Source organism: Orcinus orca, chromosome 9 (assembly GCF_937001465.1).
Source record: "Orcinus orca chromosome 9, mOrcOrc1.1, whole genome shotgun sequence".
Classification (NCBI taxonomy): domain Eukaryota; kingdom Metazoa; phylum Chordata; class Mammalia; order Artiodactyla; family Delphinidae; genus Orcinus; species Orcinus orca.
This window is the reverse complement of record NC_064567.1, coordinates 22,607,681-22,629,098: the sequence shown is the minus strand read 5'-3', so window position 1 is coordinate 22,629,098 and position 21,418 is coordinate 22,607,681. Positions and strand designations below refer to the sequence as shown.

Sequence of the window (21,418 nt, the reverse complement as noted above, 5' to 3'; positions counted from 1 at the left end):
TGATGCTTATCTCTTTAAACATTAAGTACTTTTTTGGTTTTAACTTTTTGATTAAAAATGAAAAAGATGAAATATTTAGGTATGCATTTAATATATGTACAAGATCTATATGAGGAAAACTACAAAGCTCAGATGAAAGAAATCAAAGAAGAACTAAAATAGATATTCCATATTCATGGATAGGAAGACTCAATTGTATTAAGATGTCAGTTCTTCCCAACTTAATCTGAAGATTCAGTGCAGTCCCAATTAAGATCCCAGCAAGTTATTTTCTGGTTATCAACAAACTGATTCTAAAGTTTATATGGAGAGGCAAAAGACCCAGAATAGCTAATACAGTATTAAAGAAAAACAAAGTTGGAGGACTGACACTCCTTGACTTCAAGACTCACTATAAAGCTACAGTAATCAAGGCAGTGTGGTATTGGTAAAAGAATAGACAAACAGATCAATGAAACAGAATAGAGAGCCCAGAAATAGATCCCCATAAATATAGTCAGCTGATCTTTGACAAAGGAGCAAAGGCAATACAATGGAGCAAAGATAGTGTCTTCAACAAATGGTGCTGGAACCAACTGGATATCTACCGGCCAAAAAATCAATGTAGACACAGACTTCATACCCTTTATAAAAATTAACTCAAAATAGATCACAGACCTAAGTGTAAGACATAAAACTATAAAACTCTTAGAAGATAACATAGGAGAAAACTTAGATGACCTTGAGTATGGTGATGACTTTTTAGATACAATACCAAAGCCATGATCCATGAAAGAAAGAATTCATAACTGGTACCTCCATACAATGGGGTATTATTTAGCACTAAAAAGAAGTTAGCTATCAAGCCATGAAAAGACGTGGAGGAATCTTAAATGCATATTACTAAATGAAAGAAGCCAACCAGAAAAGGCTACATAGTGTATGATTCCAGCTTTATGAAGTTCTGGGAAACGCAAAACTGTGGAGATAGTGAAAGGATCAGTGGTTGCCAGGGTTTGGGAGAAGGGAGAGAGGGAGCATGGGGTTTTGGGGGCAGTAAAACCATTCTGTATGATACTCAAATGGAGGGTACGTGATAATACACCTGTCAAAACCCATAGACTGTATAACATAAAGAGTGGACTCTAATGTAAACTATGGCCTTTAGTTAATATTGGTTCATCAACTGCAACAAATTTACCACTCTAAAAGCAGGTTGTTAATAGGAGAGGGAGAAGTGGTGAAGGGGTTATATGGGAACTCACTGTACTTTCTGCTTCAGCTTTCTATAAACCTAAAACTGCTCTAAAAATAAAATATATTAATGGGAAAAATACATATGTCAAACACCAATGTTCCATGGTAGAGGTGGGGTACAGGGATTTTCAGGTGTAGTCAGGAACTCCTCCAAACTAAATCATCATAACCTGTAGTTAGATAATGCTGAATAGCTTTATAGTTATATTATGTTATGGTATATATATTTTACAATTTACATATAAATGTAAATATATAATTTATATATAATATACATAATGTATAGTTAATAATAGTTATATACTGTTGAATACATTTGAATGTATAGGATGCATGGTGGTGGGGAAAGACTGAAGAAATCGGGGGTGGGTCAACTTCATCTAATGAAGAGACTGTTGCTGGTGGAGCTTTCCTAACACTGTCCCTGGTGAGAGAAATGCCTATGACTTTTCCTTCTTCACTTTAAATAATAATTTGATGGAGCTAATGTTTGCCAGCAGTAGCCTGTGATGGCATTTGTCTCAAATTTTGTGTCATGCTGTTCCTGTTTCCTTCCTCCCAGTGGAATGGTATGCTAATAAAGGTCTAACTAAAAGTGCACAGGAGTTCAGAGGCACTTAGGTCAAAAGAAATTCAGAACTGTTCAGTAATCAGTGCTTTCCACCATGACATTTATTTGCCAAGAAAAGATAAAATTATAATCAGTACCTAGTATTTTGGTGTAAACGGCACACAAATAGTCATTGTAGGCTTCTTTTTCATTTTTTTAAGACTTCATTTTCCAAGAGCAGTTTTAGATTTACAACAAATTGAGAGTGAGGTACAGAGATTTCCTATATACAAAGGATAAACCTACATTAACGCATCATAATCACCCAAAGCCTGTAGTTTATTTTAGGGTTTACTCTTGGTGTTGTATATTTCTGTTGATTTGGACAAATGTATTAATATAATGACATATCCATCATTATATCATGAAGAGTATTGGCACTGCCTTAAAAGTCCTCTGTGCTCTGCCTATTCATTTCCCCCATCTCCACCCCCAGTCCTGGCAATCACTGCTTTTTCTTGTCTCCATAGTTTTGCCCTTTCCAGAATTTCATATAGTTGGAATCAGAATATGTAGCCTTTTCATTTTCATATTGGCTTCTTTCACTTAGTAATATGCATTTAAGGTTCCTCCCTGTCTTTTCATGGCTTGATAGCTCATTTCCTTTTAGTGCTGAATAATATTCCATTGTATGGATATACCACATTTTGTTTATCCATTCACCTATTGAAGGACATCTTGATTGCTTCCAAGTTTTGGCAGTTATGAATAAAGCTGGTATAAACATTCGTGTGCAGGTTTTTGCATGTACATAAGTTTTCAGCTTATTTGGCTAAATACCAAGGAGTGTGTTGGATCATATAGTAAAAGTATGTTTGGTTTTGTAAGAAACTGCCAAACTGTCTTCCAAAGTGACTGACATATGTATTTTTACATTGCTTATGCTTTTTCAAAAGCACATTTGTCAGGTATGTAAAGGAATGAATGCCTGTCCTATGATAGGATGATGCCCTTACAAGCAATTGAGGTCTTAGGACTGGTTGTCCCTTCATAAATAATACCAGCTGTTTGCACTTTGTTCTTGTCTGCTTTTTCTTTTATTTATTTGTTTTATTTGTTCTCCCTTATTGTTCTTACTCTTTATTCTTCCTTACTGCTTCTCCTTGCTTTGGCCTGGGGAATGAGAGAGCTATGCTTGTTAGAATAGTGTAGTGATTTATTTTTATTTATTTATTTATTTTAACATCTTTATTGGAGTATAATTGTTTTACATTGTTGTGTTAGTTGCTGCTGTATAACAAAGTGAATCAGCTATATGTATAGATATATCCCCATATCCCCTCCCTCTTGCGCCTCCCTCCCTCCCTATCCAACTCCTCTAGGTGGTCACAAAGCACAGAGCTGATCTCCCTGTGCGGCTGCTTCCCACTAGCTATCTATTTTACATTTGGTAGTTAGTGTACTGATATAAAAGGCAAATAAGACAAAACTAAAACCCTTTCCCATAACCATGTTATGGATGGTTACGATTGCAGCATTTAGTAAAGTTGTTGCATGATTAGCTTCACTGTACAGATCTTCCAAGATGGGATTAGAGGAGCAGTACATTAATAAAACCTTCTTTGCTTTATAATTTAAAAATAAGGAAACTGATTTAAAATGGTTTAAGTCTATGCTAGCAGAAGAGTTTTGTTTTTTTCCCTACATTTCTCTAGGAAGACCTTTCAGTTTCTGCTGTTACAGTTCTCAAAGAGGACAAAACCTTTAGTTAAAGCTTGTTTTATAGTATCTGTGTAATTCTGTTTGTGTGTACATTTGTACATACCCCAAACTGCAGCAAAATTATGTGTCAATAGATTATACTCTCTCAGTAGATGAAGGTCAAGAACTGTATCAAATCTTCTTTGGGGTATGTATCCAGTTCACCTGACAGTCTTCCTGATACACATTTGTGGACCCCGTGGTTCAAAATCTCCTGGTGCAGAATCTTAGAGTTGTATTGTTTTGTTTTGTTTTTTGCTCCCTTACTTTCTGCATGCTGGCTTGTTAGTATATGTGTAAAGCCCACCTCTCCCATGCCCCCAGGTGGTTGTCTTTGCTTTCCATGAAGATACCTATTGATGGGAGAGCTCACTGCTTCCTGGCAACCTGCTGTTTTCACACCCCTGTTAGAAGAATGATCTATATTGGCCACAATTCTGCCCTGTCTACCCTAACTTCTTGGCTATTTGTTCTTATTGGGGCCACATGATATTTATAATTCCTCATAATAATTCTTTAATATGTAATAAGAGGTCATTTTCCTAAAGCCCTTTCTTTTCTAGGTTTAGACATATATATTTTTCTAACTATTCTTTATAATACTGGCTTTTTCACAGTCCCAGTGAAATATAATCTATGGCTTTAAAAAGTACAATGACAACAGGAAATGTCTAGTTCTTAAGTTGGGTCTTGAGGTAATATAAATGCTCCCAAAATGACAATTTAAAAACATAATCCCAAAAAGGATATAATTCCTGACCTAGAGACAGTGGTGAATATTGAGTAGTAAGGGAAGGGAGGGTAAAGTGCAGGTAGAGTATCCTTTCACACCCATATTAAAATTACTATTCATTTTCTTCTAATCAACAGATAAGAATAAAAAACATTTTACTCAAAAAAAAAAGTGTAGTGCCAAGCAGTAAATACAAGTGTGATCAGGTTGATGCTTTCATTATCCATATTTTACGTATGATGCTTGGCATGGTGCTTATTTCCATACTATTTCCATATTATTTCCAGCACCCCTTGAGTTTTTGTTTGTTTTGTTTTTTCTTGTGATGACACAGTCTTCACCATCCTATGTTCTTCTGCAATGGGTTTTTTTAAGCCAAAGTTCAGAATATTATGTTTATGTTTATTAAAATTTATCCTGTGATATTTTGCTCATTATTTTAGCTGCTTGAGTTTTTTGGAATTTGATTTTACCCTCCGAGGACAGACTTCATTATCCCTTGAATCTCTAGTTATCCACCTATTTGATTAACATATCTTTTCTGTCTCTTTGCAGTTTCCAAAACAATGTCTCTCCATTATTGCTTTTTTTTTCCACTTCTTTTTCTCAGTGGCAGATGCCAGCTTGTGTTACTTTGATGGATATGTATAGCTAAACAGGAACCTCAGATAATAGAAAAACATGTACAGTTGCAGAGCCACTAGGGAGCTGTAGTGTGCTTTCATGTTGAACATATAAAGAAGCTTTATATCTATTTTTCTTCTTTTTCTTTTTTTGGACATTTATTAATTTTGATTATTCATTCTTTTGGTATTTTGGAGCCAGTTCTTTTGTGTTTTCAGCTTTCTCTAAACTTTTCTGTATGTATTTGAAAAGTTTGCAGGCCCCAAGGACTGTGTCTATAATGCCTAGTATATAAAATAACCCTGGAGCCTGTCTGTTAGGCAGATATCTTAATAGGAGGCTAATTCTTGGGTCTCAGTTTCCCAACTGCACGATGGAAGACTTGCATTAATTAGGGAGTTTCCACTTGTGCTCTGTGGAGTCCTGAGTCTCAGAGGGTATTGCAGGAGGTGAGGGGGATGAATGCCTATAGCTGTCAGCATTCCCCAGCTCCTTCAATAAGAAGTGTTCCACTTTTATCTTATATTTTGAGGTTCTACGTAGGATTCTTTTTAAAGAAAGAGTACCCAGAGGACATTGGGCAGCTTTGATGGTCTTTATATGAGTCTCTCTGATTCCATGAGCTTAGAGGTCACCCTCAGATTTTTCATTTGGTGAAGGGGTAGAGGGGCTTATTATACTATTTGTCTTTTCTTTCCCAGATCTGGGATTAACCACCCCTCCAGTCCCCTCATTATAAAAGTAACTACATGCTTATTGTTTTAAAGGGAGAAAAAAAATCTGTAAAACAAGAAGTCTTCATAATTCCATTATGCACAGAAGAAAAGCATTCTTAACAGTTTCAGTATACCTTTCTAGATTCTTTTGTTTTTCCATAGCCATATCTGTAATTTATTTGTTTGTTTGTTTATTTTAATGAGACCACACTTATTCTAGCATATTTTATAACCTGGGGTGTTTTGTTTTGTTGGGTTTCTCCCCAGTTTACAGCTGTATATTGTGGACATTTTCTGTGTCAGTACACATCAGTCTACTTCATCCTTTAATACTTATGTAATATTTCTCTGACTAATGATTTGTAACTATACTCAGTGTGAATATTCCTTGTTGCACAATACATGGAATCTATTCTAAAGTATGAACCTACTTTTATTTACATATTACTACTGGCATATGCATTTTTTTCGATAGTTTACTCTTTATTCACTCTTTTTGGGGGTTATGATATTTGTTGATTTTTCCAGTTACTTCTCTTTCCTCTGGTTTGATTACACATCAAGACCTCAGAAGTATTATCCCAGTCAAGCTACAGATGCAGATAACCCTTTTCAATAGCTCTAATTTAATGTCCCCTTTTAATAGTTACAAGACTATTCTTAAGAACAGAATCTTGGCAGACAGAATTATACTTTTATTCCAGTATATTACTACTGATGAGAAAGGTAGTTGACTTGTTTTGACCCAAGTGAGCTTAGTTCTAAGCGCCAGGAAGGTGGATGACAAGCAGCTTTTGGTGGTTTGACAGCCAGCTAGCTGCAGGACGTCTGTTGTGGTCAGGACTAAGTGGCTGCTGATAAATATTTGTGGTAAATTACATTTGATGGTCCCTTTTCCCCTTCTGATTTTTAGAATTTTATCAACAATCACACTGAGAAATTGGTAGTGAGGAAAATGTTTTTTATTCTTATAGGATGATTATTATTTTTTCTTTATGTAGTGCTCTGTAATTTTTCAAATAACTTATTCTAAATGGATGTAACATTTCCATAGTCATGGAAAAATTTTGGTGATTTTTTTTTTTTTTTTGAACAGGAAATATAGTGTAAATGTTATTTAAGCAGCTTATATTTCATTAGAAACTTAGGATAGCATTTCTTCCTCCCCCTTTTAAGTTTAGGGAAATCTTGTACAGGTTAAACAAATTCAAAAATGGAAATGTTATTCCCAGTTTTAAGGAATTTTAATTTTATATTCAACCACTTTGTAAATTTTATTCTTGAAACACATGTGCTTTTTTACTTTTCTCTAACTTCCTTTCCTTGTCAGGATTCTAAGATAATTTTTCCTTCTTACTACTATGCCTGAAACTTTGATTATTTGCTATTCTAATTTTAATTTTAGAAGTAATTCAAGATATACTTTGTTTTAATTTACTCACAAAGTAAATATAGGGATTTTAATTTTTGAATAGGTACTATTCAAATTTAGATGTCTGACACTTTCTGAAGTGTTTATGGTAGGGACCATTATTATACTATTTAGAAAGGTTTATTTATTGTTGTTGTTTACGTTACAAAATCTCTGAGTACTCTTTGTCTTAAAATGTATTTCATATGTTATTGTCCAGCTTAGAAAGTTCTAATTTCTCACTCATTCAATAAACAAATTTGAGTGATTATTGTGAGCCTTGAACAGTTCTAGGTGGTGGGATAAAGCATTGAATAAAACAGAAAAATCTTTGCCCCCATGAGCTTACTTACTATCTAAAAAGGTAAATAAATATTACATCGGGGGGTAATGAGTGCCATGGGGAAGGTGATGTCTGCTTGAGATTGTCTCCATATCTTTCAGAAGATTAATCCTCAAAAATACCAAGGCTGCAAATGGAAACCTGGGCTGGATATATAACGGACTTCACATTGACTATCCATCATTGAGTGGTGTGTAATTTGAACAGATTCCTGTATTTACTGTCTGTTCCCTTTCATACTACTTTCATTTTCACAATTGTGTTAATTCTTAGTGTGGTTCTATTTATTGTTGCTTAAAAATGATACCTTCCATTGTGCTTTACAGTTAAAAAACATTTTCATGTTTCATTTTTTTAAGTGGCTATAGCATAATAGTTTTGGTTGAACCATGTGAAATTGATGATATTTGACTGTTTTGGACCTGTTTCACATTGATCATTCTAATACTGTGCTGTACCTACCTTTAAAAACAAAATATGGGGCTTCCCTGGTGGCGCAGTGGTTGAGAGTCTGCCTGCCAATGCAGGGGACACGGGTTCGAGCCCTGGTCTGGGAAGATCCCACATGCCGCGGAGCAACTAAGCCCGTGAGCCACAACTACTGAGCCTGCGCGTCTGGAGCCTGTGCTCCGCAACGGGAGAGGCCGCGACAGTGAGAGGCCCGCGCATCGCGATGAAGAGTGGCCCCCGCTCTCCGCCACTGGAGAAAGCCCTTGCACAGAAACGAAGACCCAACACAGCCAAAAATAAATATAAATAAATAAATAAATTTAAAAAAAACACAAACAAAATATGAACATGTTTTATAAACTGTAAATCACTATTATGCACACTGACAAGACTTAAATTTTGTTTCTGTCACTCATTTCCTGTTTGCTTTAGAGCAATTACTTAACCTCATTGTGCCTCACTTCATCATGACAGTGAAGATAATAATACCTCTTAGAGTTGTGAGGATTACATTATACATTATAATGTGATTATATATGTAAAGGTACTTAGAAAAGCACCTAGCACATAGTAAAGGCTCAATAAGTGTTAGCTATTATTACTATTACTAACCCATGGGGCAGGCATCATCCTTGTCAGTTTTGCAGATGATCAATCAGAAGCTCATAGAGATTTTATGATTTTCCAAGATTATGCAACTAGAAATCAAAACCACGCATTTCTCACTCCAAGTTCTGGCCTCTTTCTCCTTGCACTACAGCTATCAGGGAAAGAAAGAAAAGGAAAATGAAGAAAGAAAGAGTATTCATATAGTAATTTATAGAGCACATCCTTGAATCTCTCCAACATAGTTACTTTAACTTAGTTATCTTGTTTTCATAGACTGTTTTGACATCCGTAAAGAAAAATGTTTGACAGAAATCTGAGATATGATAGATAATTGTGACCTAGTGTTACATTGTTACCTTAGAAAGGGTAATAGTGGCACTTCTATAGCTGATTTGTCCAGAAGTGAATGAACCTAAATAATAAATGTTTACCTCAATATTTCTAAGAATATAAGTGCAATTCTTAATTATATTCTTCCAAAAAGGAGCAAAAACAAATGTTAAAAAGCATTTAAAAGCATCTAAAAGCAGTTTTAAAAATAGAAAACTTAAGCCTCCAATTCACAATATCCTACTCACATTTCCACGTGGAGATATACATATATATATATATATATATTAAAAAAATAGGCATCTCAGTTGTTCCTCTGACATTCATTCCCATCCCAGTAAATGCCTATTAAGTTCTTCCAGTTGCTCAAACCAAAAACCTTGGAGTCATTTTTAGACTTCTCTCTTTCACTCTACCATGCATCCCAATTGTCAGGAAATCCTGGCAGCTGTACCTTTAAAACATGCAGAATCTAACTATTTCTTATCACCTCTGATGCTGCTACCCTGGTCCAAGCCATGTTCATCTTTTTTTTAATTTACTTTTGGCTGCATTGGGTCTTCGTTGCTGCGCACAGGCTTTCTCTAGTTGCGGCGAGCAGGGGCTGCTCTTCGTTGCGGTGCGTGGGCTTCTCATTGCGATGGCTTCTCTTGTTGTGGAGCGCGGGCTCTAGGAGTGCGGGCTTCAGTAGTTGTGGCTCACGGGCTGAGTTGCTCCGTGGCATGTGTGATCTTCCTGGACCAGGGATCGAACCCGTGTCCCCTGCATTGGCATGTGGATTCTTAACCACTGCACCACCAGGGAAGTCCTGAAGCCATGTTCATCTTAAAGTAGCCTTATAATTGGTCTTCCCGTTCCCACCCTTTCCTCCCTTCAGTCTACTCTCATATAGCAGCCCAGGTGACCCTTTAAAAATGTAAATAAGAAAATCAGTTTACATCTTAACCCCTGCTCAAAATCTTCCAAGGGTTTCCCATCTCATTCAGAATAAAATCCAAAGGTCTTAAGTAGCCCTCAAGGTCCCACAGGCCTGATCCTGGCTAAACTGTCTGACCTCATCTGCTTCTTCTCCCCTAGCTTAGGGTGCTTCAGGCACACGGGCCATTTTGCTGTTCCTTGATCACACCGAGCATGCTCCTGTCTCAGCATCTTTGCATTTGCTGTTCTTGCTGCCTTGGATACTCTTCCGCCCAAGTATTTCATGCTGTCTCCCTCACTCCTACAGATGTGAACTGAGAGATCTTGTCAGAAAGGCATTTCTTGGCCAGCACCCTCTCTTGTCCGTACCTCTCCTCTCCCTAAAATATTATGTATATATTTGATTAGTTTATCTCCCTCTGGTAGGATGTAAAATCCAAGAAGGGGAGGACTTTTTTTTTATTCATTGCTGTCTCCTGTGTCTACATCAATGCTTGACACACAGTAGGTGATTTTTAAGTATGTATTGAATGAATGAATGAATGAATTGAATTTCTTGGCAAGTCGTTATCTCAATTCTTCTTCCACCAGATTTGATATTGTTGACTTCTCTCTTCATTTGCCTACCATGACACTTACTATCTCCTGATTCTCATTTCTCCTTCCAACTTCTCATTTGTGTTCACACGTTGTTGTTTTTTTCCTTCCTCTATATGCTCCTTTGAATATCCCTAAGTTTCCTTGCTTCTTTTATCGTCCCATTTTACATATTATTCCTGGTCAATTTTATTCATGCTCTGTGCTTTCATTACCATCTCCTTGTTGATGGAGATCAACTTACACCTGCATCACAGGCTCCTGCATCACAGCTCCAGATCTGGGTATCTCATTGGACAGTTCATATAAATATTGTTACGCACTGTCGTCCTCTGCAAATCTGCTCTTTTACTATTCCTTGTCTTGTTTAATGAGCCACTCTTTAACCCAGGCCAGAACATTGGCATCATCCTGGACTTACCTTTCCTTCACTGTTCACATCCAGTTGTTCACTAAATCCTTTCCATTTTCACCCCCTAAATATTTCACCACACTGTCTTAGTTCAGGCCCCCATTAGTGCTCCCTCATGGACCACTGAATTAGTTACCTGACTGGTTTGGTAACTAGTCAGTCTAGGCTCAGTCCTTCCCAAGCGATTCTTCACACAGCTGGGAGGAATGTTTGCTCCTTATCACCTTTAGCAGTGCTTCATCCTATAACCTAGTACCCTAAGGGTGGCCAGGGGTTATAGCAGTGGGCTTTTGTGACCTGTGGTTATTTGTAGACTGAGTAGATAATACTGTCTCTCAAAAGTATTGCTTACATTTGAGTTTTAAATAAATTAAGTAATTTATAGTGTACTCTTTTCATTATCTGGTTTTCTGAATAAATACAATTATCATGTAGTAGAGGTTCCCCTCCCTCCCTTCCCGCCTTCCTTCCCTTCCCCCCTCCCTTCCTTTCCTTCCTTCCTTCCTTCCTTCCGTTGTTATAAACGGATCTTCATAATATTAAGTACCACTGAGCTATAAGATGAAGTACAGATTACTTTGCACAGCACATAGGCCCCCACCATCTGGTTTCCCCCTAGCTGAACCTCTGGTGTACTCCATGTTTAGTCATGTTCCATATGCCACACTGTTTCCTCTGCTCCGAATACTTCCACCCCACCCTCCTTCCCAGCTCCCAGCGGCACCTCTCAAATAGCTACTCCCGTAAAATCTTTCCTGATCAGAATAAAATCCAAACTCCTTTCCAAGGCCTACAAAGGCTTTATGTGATTTTTTTCCAATCTTGTCTCCCTCCACCGTTTCCCTTTTTACCAGGCTCTTCCTGTGACTGCCTTCTTCTCACCCATTCAGGTCGCAAATCAGATGTGCCTCATCAGAGACCACCCCTCTCCCCAGGCATTTTCTTATCATATTGCCTTATTTTATCCTCTGCATAGCACGTCAATTCCAGAAATTCTTGTTTATTCCTTTATGTCTTTATTGTCATGGCTCCCTCCTCCAGAATGTAAGTTCTTTGAGGTGGGACTCTGCCTTCTTGCTTACCACTGTGTCTCTTGTCTAGAACCTGGTCCTCAGTAATTTAAAAAAAAAATTTTTTTTGGAATATAGTTGATTTGCAATGTTGTGTTAGTTTCAGGTGTCCAGCAAAGTGAAGCAGTTATACGTGTATCCCCTTTTTTTTTAGATTCTTTTCCCATATAGGCCATTACAGAGTTTGTTTTTGTTTTTGTTTTGTTTTGTTTTGTTTTGTTTTGTTTTTTGCGGTACGTTGGCCTCTCACTGTTGTGGCCTCTCCCGTTGCAGAGCACAGGCTCCGGACGCGCAGGCTCAGCGGCCATGGCTCACGGGCCTAGCCGCTCCGCGGCATGTGGGATCTTCCCGGTCCGGGGCACGAACCCGTGTCCGCTGCATCGGCAGGCAGACTCTCAACGACTGTGCCACCAGGGAAGCCCCCATTACAGAGTATTGAGTAGAGTTCCCTGTGCTATACAGTTAGGTCCTTATTAGTTATCTATTTTATATATAGTAGTGTGTATATGTTGATCCCAATCTCCCAATTTATCCCTCCCCGACCCTTACCCCCTGGTAACCATAAGTTTGTTTTCTACATCTGTAACTCTATTTCTTTTTTGTAGGTAAGTTCATCTGTACCCTTTTTTTAAATTCCACATATAAGCAATATCATATGATATTTGTCTTTGTCTGACTTACTTCACTCAGTATGACAATCTCTAGGTCCATCCATGTTGCTGCAAATGGCATTATTTCGTTCTTTTTTTTTATGGCTAATATTCCATTGTATATGTGTACCACATCTTCTTTATCCATTCCTCTGTTGATGAACATTTAGGTTGCTTCCATGTGTATTGTAAATAGTGCTGCAGTGAACATCGGGGTGCATGTATCTTTTCGAATTATGGTTTCCTCCTGATATATGCCCAGGAGTGGGATTGCTGGATTATATGGTAGCTCTATTTTTAGTTTTTTAAGGAACCTCCATACTGTTCTCCAATTTACATTCCCACCGACCACTGTAGGAGGGTTTCCTTTTCTCCACACCCTCTCCAGCATTTATCGTTTGTAGGTTTTTTTTTATGGCCATTATGATCGGTGTAAGGTGATACCTTACTGTAATTTTGATTTGCACTTCTCTAACAGTTAGTGAGATTGAGCATCTTTTCCTGTGCTTTTTAGCCATCTGTATGCCTTCTTAAATATTTGTTGATTGATTGGATTATCATCCCTCTCCTTTGAGCCCCATTCTCCCTGTAATTTTCTTCCTTAGCATTTATACATTGCATTGTAGAGTCTTTGTTGCTATTATCTTGTTGATAAGAGCATGTTCTTCTCCCTCTAGCCAGTCAGTTGTTGCCAATCTGAAATGATAATAACAATTAGCATTTATTGGGGGTGGCGGGGCACTCTGCTGAGTCCTTTACTTAATTACTTCATTTCATTTAATCCTCACACTAACACTTTGAGGAAGGTATTAATACATTATCACCAGTTTATAAATAGGGTGACTGAAGCACATAGAGAGGTTGAGTATCACCGTACTAACAAATGACAGAACTGACTCTCCAGCCCAAGCTTCTAACACAGTACTGCTTACTGGTGTCCCCAGATCTTCCTGATTTTTCAAGAGAAGTCAGAAGTCTGGAACTTTTACTCTTATTTCCCTATTTTAAAATGTTGGCAATTCATTCACATTGAAAAACCAAACAAAAAACACTGCAGACCAGTCAAAACAGGTATGAAGGGCTGCTTTGGTTTATATGGTTTTTCTCTGACTAGACCTGGAGCTGCTTATGGTCCAACCCTTAAGATCCTGGTACTCAAATGCTGGATGGATGCAGCAATCATTTCCTCTTCTGCATCACTTTCTTGCTCCACAATAAAATACAGTAAAATAATGCCTTATGTTTCTTTAGCATGTTGCAGTTACAAGGTGCTTTCATATACATTGTTTGACTTTTTTAAAAGCCTCAATTGATGTTGCCACCATCAAACTGTATGTATGTGTCCCTTAGCCCTCAGTTTCACAGTGGATCAGAAGTAAAATGCAGGAAGTAAACCAGGAAGTGATAAGTGTTAGGCTCACTGCTCAGCCTGCTTTTCAATATTAATCTGTATTGCTGTTGCCCCGCTGATCCCATTATGCACAGCTCCATGTGTGTGAAAGCATGCTTTTAAACATTCAGTGTTATTTATTTTAAATTAGTGAGACATACGCTGTCCATAAATTGTGCACAATTTATGGAAAAAACAGTCAATACTGGGGTTTGGGTTTTTATTTATTTATTTTTAAAATAAATTTATTTATTTTTGGCTGTGTTGGGTCTTTGTTGCTGTGCATGAGCTTTCTCTAGTTGTGGCGAGCGGGGACTAGTCTTTGTTGCGGTGAGTGGGCTTCTCATTGCAGTGGCTTGTCTTGTTGTGGAGCACGGGGTCTAGGCGCCTGGGCTTCAGTAGTTGTGGCACGTGGGCTTCAGTAGTTGTGGCTCTCGGGCTCTAGAGTGCAGACTCAGTAGTTGTGGCGCACAGGCTTAGTTGCTCCACAGCATGTGGGATCTTCCCGGACCAGGGCCCAAACCCGTGTCCCCTGCATCGGCAGGCAGCTTCTCAACCGATACGCCACCACGGAAGCCGGGGTTTTGGTTTTTAGATCTTGACTCTTCTGCATATACTTATTTTTTATTGTTTCTAAATTTATGTAAATAATAATCTATACAAATAATAATTTATATAAATGGACTTTCATACCATTTAAAATTCATTTTAAAATAATTTTTATAAAATGGTATAATGATTACAAACATTAAAATGTGAGCGCAGTTCTACATTTAAAAAAAAAAAAAGTCAGTCCCTTGTCCTCCTTTTTTTTAAAAAAAAAAGTTTTGTTCCCTTTCCATCTATTGGAAGTGGGAGTGTGTGATTAGCTAGATAAACACATGTAATATGGGTGAAGAAAAACATGAAATAATTTGACTGCCCTGGTGCTCACAGAAGATAGTAGCTTCAAAAGACATTGTTTTTTGGCAACTTCATGAGTTGCATTTATTCCTGTGGCTGGGAAGCATGCTGTCAGGCCTCTCAGTCTATAGGAACAATTCCTCAAAGCAGCTGTATCCTCTAAGGCAGTGATGGTGAGGGTTGAAGAGTGAAGGGAACGGAAGGCATGTTAGAGGGACTGGGATGGGTTACTGCAGGGGCAGTTTGAAAAATCACTGCAGTTCAGTATGCATGTTATTTTATAATACAAATTCACTGGCCCCTCAGTTAAACCCTTGGGTTGAAGATATACACATGATAGTGTGGGATAGAAGTTAACGTGCCCAAGCCAGTAATGGCTAGAGACCCACAAAGGGTGGGTCTCTGATGGAGCTGTTGGAGCACTTGATTAAAAGGCAGGGAATGTGGGTTCGAGTTTTGGTTTTGCCGCCAACTAGAGCTGTGACTTTGGGTAACTCACTTAGTCTTTCTGGGTCTCAAATTAATCTGTAAAATGAGAAAATCAGACTAGGTAGTCTCCAAGGTCTTAGGCATTTTAAGTTTGCCTCTGGTTAAAGGAAAACTCTGTGAGCAGCTGCGTCTGACTGGTTATCAAGGTAAGAAGATATATATATAGTTAGGGGATCCAAAGTGAATAATTACAGGTTTTTCAGGCAATTTTATCAGGGTATTCTTTGTGCTTCCTAACAAATTAAATAGCAGAGGAGAGTTGATGATGAAAAAAACAATGTCTCCTGCCTTTTCTCTTTCCTTTCCATCCCTAGCCCTACAGTCCAGAGACCACCTTTAAAAACCATTTCACTGGGCTTCCCTGGTGGCGCAGTGGTTGAGAGTCTACCTGCCGATGGATGGGTTTGTGCCCCGGTCTGGGAGGATCCCACATGCTGCGGAGCAACTAGGCCCATGAGCCATGGCCGCTGAGCCTGCGCGTCCGGAGCCTGTGCTCCGCAAAGGGAGAGGCCACAACAGTGAGAGGCCCGCATACTGCAAAAAAAAAAAAGAAAAAAGCCATTTCACTATTTCTGTTTTTAGCTTCTCTTGGAATTAACTTCCATAAAGCTTAATAGTATGTGTAAACTTCTGTTTCTTGATTGATCAACTTTACACAATATCTGTGGACTTTTTTGATATGAAAAATAAGAATTTAAGTCACTTTTTCTGCTCCCTCCTTTCTCCATCTCCCATTATTTGATATTTATATTCTTTTTGAAAGTTTTTAAATAATTATCTTTATAATTATAAATGATAAACTTTTATTTTTTGATCCACCAACTTTAAACTTTCTCAACTTGCCATTTTGTAGAATGGCATTATAAGTGCTCCTGCACTACCCTCTTTCTATATTCCAGCTTCTGGGAGCCATACTCTACTTTTACATCATTAAGGTTAATATTTTTATCTTGTCTTGCATCCCCCAAGTATTATGTGCTCACCTTTATGTTTAGATTACTGTTTTTACCACATTACCTTTCTGTGCCTGCTATAATAGCATGTCCAGAATCATAACTATACGATTACTCAAAGTTTGTTTTTTTTTTAAAATTTATTTCATTAACTTATTTATTTTTGGCTGCGTTGGGTCTTCGTTACTGCGCAGGGCTTTCTCTAGTTGCGAGCGGGGGCTACTCTTTGTTGTGGTACACGGGCTTCTCATTGCGGTGGCTTCTCTTGTTGTGGAGCACGGGCTCTAGGCGCACGGGCTCCAGAGCGCAGTCTCAGTAGTTGTGGCGCACGGGCTTAGTGGCTCCTTGGCATGTGGGATCTTCCCGCACCAGGGCTCAAACCCGTGTCCCCTGCAGTGGCAGGCGGATTCTTAACCACTGTGCCACCAGGGAAGACCTACTGAAAGTTTTATGTCTCTTAAAAGCTAAGGAAATAATTGGGTATGTACTTAAAGACTTAACTTAGTAAAGTTATTTATTCAACAGATATTTATTGAATATCAAACTTGTCATCACAGTGGTATTTATAATAGTGAAATATTGGAAACAACCTAAATGATTTAACTTTAGGGAATTAGTAAAATACCTACTGTACATTTTTATAGGGAATGCTCTGTAAACATTAAAAAATGATGTAAAATGTTAATAACATGAAAATTTCTGTTCTATATTAAATTTTAAAATATTTCTACAACAGTATATACACAACAGCTTCACTTTTGTTTCAAAAAAAAAGCATCTAAGAAACTCAGGGGGAAAATGCTAGAAGCATGTATACCAAATTGTTAATTTGGTAATGTAGCTATCTCAGGTGGTGGTGATTTCTGTTTCTTTTTTGGTTTTTTCTGACTTGTATTTTCTCATTTACCCAAAAAGAACATGTGTCACTTTTATGATAATACATTTCTTAAACTAAAGATAAAAAATTAGAATTGCCAGTCATAGTTTTTCTTGGAATACTGATGTTAAACTAATCTAGGAGTACCTGATAAGAATTCAGTAAATATTTGTGGAATGAATGAGAGAATGATTGAATTGCAGAGATTCCTAGATCCATAGTATTGACACTTATACATTCATAATATTATCCAGAAATATTATCCTAGTTCAGTTATCTCAAAAGAAAAATCAGGTATTGAAGAATCTAAGAAACAGCTTTAACTGAATGTTGGTTGTGTAAAGGCAAATCCAGCAGGATTGAGGCCCACCACAGAAGCAGCCAGGCAACAATGCTACATTTCACAGTAAGCAGGATTTGAATAGAAGTGTCCTTTGTGCTCATGAGCTTGAGGGGTGAGTCTTGGGGCAATTTGTGTTATTTTTCCTTAATGGAAATTGAGGGAGCCTCTAATCCTGCTATCACATGACAGCTCCTTATTTTTTGGTAATTTGGGGAGCAGCTGTGGAGAAATGATTTTTCTGCAGAGAGCCAGCTGCATTCTTACCCATTTGCAAATGCCTAGGCATTACTAAACTTCCTATCCACCATGTTTCTGATCCAGGGATAGCTTCTGCAACTCACCTGCTTTTTGTTTATATTTGTAGCTGTTAATAAGCATCTGAATATTTGAGAATGCATTTTCTAATCATTTTTATCATTGTCATCAACATTCATTAGGTACCTTCTCACTCAGGGCACTGTGACAGACACAGGGTTGTAAGCTGTAATGTGGAGACCACTTTTCTCTTTGGCAGGTGGGTCAGCATCAGTGTTCTTAGAATCACTTTATTTTTAGAAGGTTAAATTACAGTGTAAAGAAAGATTCTGGTGTAAAGGCAGCTGAGAGCTGTTCCTTTGGTCCCCAGACTCCTCCTGAGTCTGGGTGTTCATTCATGTCCTCTTGCTGCGCCATGTGCTTTCACAAGCTGTTGCCTCAGCCTGCAGTCTCCTTTCATTGTGGCACCTGACGAACTCCTGGCTAAAGACTCTGTCCTCCTTTTCTTTTCTTTTTTTTTTTTTCAATTTATTTATTTTTGGCTGCATTGGGTCTTCATTGCTGCGTGCGGGCTTTCTCTAGTTGCGGTGAGCGGGGGCTACTCTTCGTTTTTTGTGCGCGGGCTTCTCATTGAGGTGGCTTCTCTTGTTGCAGAGCACGGGCTCAAGGCACGCGGGCTTCAGTAGTTGTGGCTCGCGGGGTCTAGAGCGCAGGCTCAGTAGTTGTGGTGCACAGGTTTAGTTGCTCCGCGGCATGTGGGATCTTCCCGGACCAGGGCTCGAACCCATGTCCCCTGCGCCAGCAGGCAAGTTCCCAACTACTGTGCCACCAGGGAAGCCCCTGTCCTCCTTTTCATCATGGTACCTACTCGATGTCCTTGTAGTCCTCTCTTCCCAGTGCTCCTTTAGCCCTTGGTGATATTATCACTCGAATATGATTTTTTTATTTGTTAAGGAAAAGACTTTTTTATTTTATTTTTTAAAATTTATTGGCCATGCCGCATGGCATGTGGGATCTTAGTTCCCCGACCAGGGATTGAACCCTCGCCCCCAGCATTGGAAGCACAGAGTCTTAACCACTGGACTGCCAGGGAAGTCCTGGAAAAGGCTTTTTTAAAGGCAAAAGCCTTCTAAGTTAACTTTATCAATTTGTACTTATTTTTTTTTTAAGCTCTTTTAACCCAGGGTCTTTAAGAAATACAGTCAGGGAATTGGGTAGGCAGGGTTTCTATAATCAGTAAAAGAAAGCTTTACTTTTGATTGTGAACACCTGCAGGGTGAGGGAGAGACACGGACAGCCTTTTCTCCTATCTTTGCAGTGTTGAATTTTCACCAAGGGATGGATTTGCTTGAAATATTGTATGAACCTACTGTATTAGAAATTTCTTTAACAACAATTAGAAGCAAGTAATTTCAAAACTTACAACTAGAATGTAGAAGAGCTGCTGTTCATTGTGATAGGCACAGCCACATGTGGCTATTTATATTAAAATTATTTAAAACTAAGTAAAATTTAAAAAAGTAGTTCCTTAGTCGCAGTTGTCACATTTCATGTCAGTAGCCACATTGGTTGGTGGCTGCTGTTTGGCGCAGTGCAAATTTAGAACATTTCCATCATCACAGAAATTTCTATTGAACAGTGCTGATCTAGAGCCTATAGAAGAGTTGATGTATTTTGAAGTATTTGGTGAAGTAGATTCACCTAACTATTTTCTGTGGAAGGATGTTTATTCCAGTTGAAGAATTTTAAGCAGCTTGAAATTCCCTGTGCTTTCTTTACATTTTTCTTTGGTTGTGGCACCCTCTAGTGTTTCAGCTTTGGTATAGCTATATCATCATGAAATAACCTATTTGTGATTTGAGTCCAAGAACGTTGAAATATTTTGGAAAATTTTGTGTGTATATGCATTTTTCTAGGGAGGAGTTCTGTAGCTTTCACACATCCTCAAAAGGGTCTGTACTTCAGAAAATAACTATGTTCTGATACAGGTCCTTGTATGGTCAAAACTCCTAGTTTGTGATTTATAAGCATTTTTTCTCCCAATGTATAAATTTTTTTTCTCCCAATTTATAAGCATTTTTTCTCCCATGTAACTTTCCCTTTGACATTTCTATGCTTTATCTGTCTTTATGTGGAATAGTACTACTACTAGTAATAGGTTACACTTATCTAGCACTTATAATATACATGTCCTGTTTTAATCCCTTTTATGTGGTGAAACGAAAGCATAGGAGTCAAGTGGGACTTGTCTAAGGTGGTAGTGAGTGGCAGAGCAAGGATTCGAATCCAGTACTATGGCTCCAGAGTTGGCACTCTTAACCACCCTGCTATGGAAGTGAGGATAAGCCTTTAAGCAGGAATGAGGTGGGTTGGAGAGGACACTTTGCATACTCTTGGCATGCTCTTGTACTAGATTCTTTGGGCCTAGTTGTATAACAAGAAAACAAAACTCTAAATCTCTTCAAGCCACACTGGAAATTATAGTTAGTACCTACTATTGATTTTCAGCAGATATGCATAGATCTCTCCATATAGTCTGCCAAGAACTTAGAGTGGTAGATGAAGGTCAAAGCTGCCATTGCTACCACAATTTTCTTTGGTTTGTCCAAATACCAGACCCAGTATATTCATTGAATAATATGAAAAATCTTTTTGTGATTGTTTGTCACTATTATTTCCATAAAAAAGCACTTATTTTATTACTGTGATGTTGATTTTGTGGTTTGCTGGAATGTTAGACTTATTAAGTATCTTATTTAAAGAGCAGGTAAGACAGACTCATAAACAGATCAAAGTTTTTTTGTATATCTCCTACTTCTTTTTCTGTCTGTACCCTCTTCTCACTTCTGTGTCCCATTTCTCTCTTCCTGAGGCATTTTATACTCTCTAACTTAGCCTCTTTTTAATGATTAATCAAACTCAAGATTTTGTATTCAACTTCCATTGGCATATGGAAACAAACCCAAGTGGTAGCCTCATAAAAATGTCCTTAGAATCACTTTACTGATAGTATAAAAATGTCAATACATTTTATTGTATTGACTTATATAAATCAATGTAAAGTTTTGCTGCTTACCAGCACTCTATGAGTAATTTCAAGAAAGGTACATATTTTCTTCCCTTTGTATCAGTCAGTAAACCATGTGAGGTACTTCAGAGAATGTAATTGGTTACACAGGTGTTGGAAGACTAAAAGAGCAAAAGTAATCCAGATTTTAATAACCACCCCTTGGGCTGGGGGAATGGAATAGAAGAACCTAGGAGTTCGGAGGGGCCCCCACACAGCAGGTAATCTCACCTCCACGTGGATGCCAGGCAGCTGGTACTCAACCAGCAGGGGAGAAGAGACACAGCTGGAGTCGGCACATGAGGCTGTCCTCTCTTGTTGGAGCAACTTTAATAAGAATGAAAACATCAAGAAAATCTCTTCTCCCCGCCTCTTCCCATCTTAACCTGTTGCCTCCCCTTGGTTAAACCTAACGTGAAGCTGGCAGACAAGTCTGGTAAATAAGGTTGGCTGACCCAACCCAGAGATGGCTATAGAGCAGTTCAGAACAAGTATAGAATAGAGGGCTTGGAAGCTGAGAGATGAGATGAATGGCCAGCACAACCTTAATGGAGAATTGTGGAAACTGTAATTGCCTGGGTCTAGCTTTACTAAGTACAATGTGCAGCCAGTTACCCGCAAGCATTTATTAAGGAACAAATTATGATGGCTGCTGTTCATAGAGACTTTATGTACCCAGGCCCTGCCCTCAGTGAACTTAGAATATTGTTTTCACAAAACCATCCACTCAC

The 21,418-nt window shown here is 38.2% G+C and overlaps 1 protein-coding gene across 16 annotated transcripts in view; it reads left to right on the top strand.

Moving 5' to 3' along the window:
* The window catches only part of NRF1 (nuclear respiratory factor 1), a 136,846-nt gene that overhangs the window by 19,355 nt on the left and 96,073 nt on the right, over positions 1-21,418 (top strand). Inside the window, exons 1-2 of one of the 16 annotated variants that reach the window (XM_049714500.1) lie at positions 7,239-7,564; positions 17,803-17,879. The exons of 13 other annotated variants lie outside the window; for them this stretch is intronic. The gene's annotated coding sequence lies outside the window, so the exon portion shown is untranslated. Of the gene's footprint in view, positions 1-7,238; positions 7,565-11,283; positions 11,670-17,802; positions 17,880-21,418 lie in introns of those variants that run through there. 2 more of the 16 variants (XM_033432471.2, XM_033432473.2) reach the window with 2 other exon arrangements.